Below are 1,737 nucleotides of genomic sequence, written 5' to 3'. Positions count from 1 at the left end.
AATTCAATGTCTACATTTCATTTTTTAAAATTACTAATGATGATAGGAAATAGAAACAAATGACAAAACCCAAGATTTAAAAAAAAAAATCACAAAATAAACAGTAGACCAAAAGATGATCCAGATATTGGAGCTATCAGAGGAAGACTTTAAAATTATTTTTATCAATATTTTCAATAAGATAAATGACACTATGGAGAATTTTATCAAGCAACTGGAATCTGTAAAATTCAATTGCTGAAAATAAAGGCTCGATTAATAAACAGGGTTAAAGACACAGAAGAATTACAAACCTGTAAGGGCAATTGAAAAATAACAAGACTAGAACATGGAGAAAAAAGGAATAAAAAATATGAAAAGGACACAAGAAATATATAGAACATGCTAATATTTTTAGTATTTTCAGAGAATTAAAAAGGAATGGTGCAGAAGCTGAATGAGAATTTTCGAAAACTGACAAAAGATCTCAAGTCATGAATTCAAAAAGCTTTTAGAATTCAAGCAGGATGAATACTAACAAAACCACACCTAAATGCGCCATGCAAAACTTGTTAAAACTGAAGTTGGGACAACTCATGGAGGCGGCGGCAGCAGCGGCGGCGGCAGCTGCTTGGCGGTGCGGTGGTGACCGAACTGCGAGCCTGGCGGCGGGTGTGCCCCGGCCCGGCCCCGAGTGCCTCCCAGGCTCTGCGCCCCTGATGCTGCGTGGGTGCTGAGCCCGCTCCGGCCCGGACGATGGTGACGTATTTCCTGGGCCAGAGCGTGCTCCAGAGTTCCTGGGACCAAGTGTTCGCCGCCTTCTGGCAGCGGTACCCGAATCCCTACAGACACAGTACACGGGAGGTGACCCCTGACCAGAGACTGCTGTCCCGGCGACTCCTGACCAAGACCAACAGGATGCCCCGCTGGGCCGAGCGACTGTTTCCTGCCGATGTTGCTCACTCGGTGTACGTCCTGGAGGACTGTATTGTGGACCCACAGAATCAGACCATGACCACCTTCACCTGGAACATCAACCACGCCCGGCCCGTGGTGGTGGAGGAACGATGTGTTTACTGTGTGAACTCTGACAACAGTGGCTGGACCGAAATCCGCCATGAAGCCTGGGTCTCCTCGCTTATTTGGTGTCTCCAGAGCTGTCCAGGAATTCGGTCTTGTCTGGTTCAAAAGCAGCGTGACCAAGGCTATGAAGGGCTTTGAATATATCTTGGCGAAGCTACAAGGCGAGGCCCCTTCCAAAACACTCGTTGAGACAGCCAAGGAAGCCAAGGAGACTGCTAAGGAGACGGCACTGGCAGCTACAGAGAAGGCCAAGGACCTCGCCAGCAAGGCGGCCACCAAGAAGCAGCAGCAGCAGTTTGTGTACCAGCCCCCCACCACCACAGCACCCCAGACAGCTTGGCTTTGCCCCGCTGCCCTCCCTCCATTGTACTTTATCGTTAAAAATCAACTTCCATCCCTATCTACTGTCTGGGTGGTGGGTTGAGAGTATCCAGTTTGGCATCCGCAGTACACAGGCACGTTATCCACGTCTGAGCCAGGTCTGCTTATACTCCCACTGGGAGATGAGGACCCAAGCACAGAGGTGCAGTGACTTGCCTGCAGGTGCACTGGCGATAAATGCCCCACTAGGGCAGGGCTCTTGATTTTGTTCTCTGATGTGTCTCAAGTACCTGGAACAATATCTAGCACATAATAGGCACTCAATAAATACTTGTTGAATTCAAAAAAAAAAAA

General features: G+C 47.9%; 1 pseudogene across 1 annotated transcript; it reads left to right on the top strand.

Moving 5' to 3' along the window:
* The first annotated feature begins 698 nt into the window (after positions 1-698).
* On the top strand, positions 699-1,486 carry LOC108306024 (annotated as a pseudogene). Its single transcript, XR_005200750.1, has one exon. The product of XR_005200750.1 is annotated as a PRELI domain-containing protein 1, mitochondrial-like (transcript).
* The last annotated feature ends 251 nt before the right edge of the window (positions 1,487-1,737 follow it).

Source organism: Cebus imitator, unplaced genomic scaffold (genome assembly GCF_001604975.1).
Source record: "Cebus imitator isolate Cc_AM_T3 unplaced genomic scaffold, Cebus_imitator-1.0 Scaffold69, whole genome shotgun sequence".
NCBI lineage: Eukaryota > Metazoa > Chordata > Mammalia > Primates > Cebidae > Cebus > Cebus imitator.
This window is presented reverse-complemented; position numbering and strand designations above follow the sequence as displayed.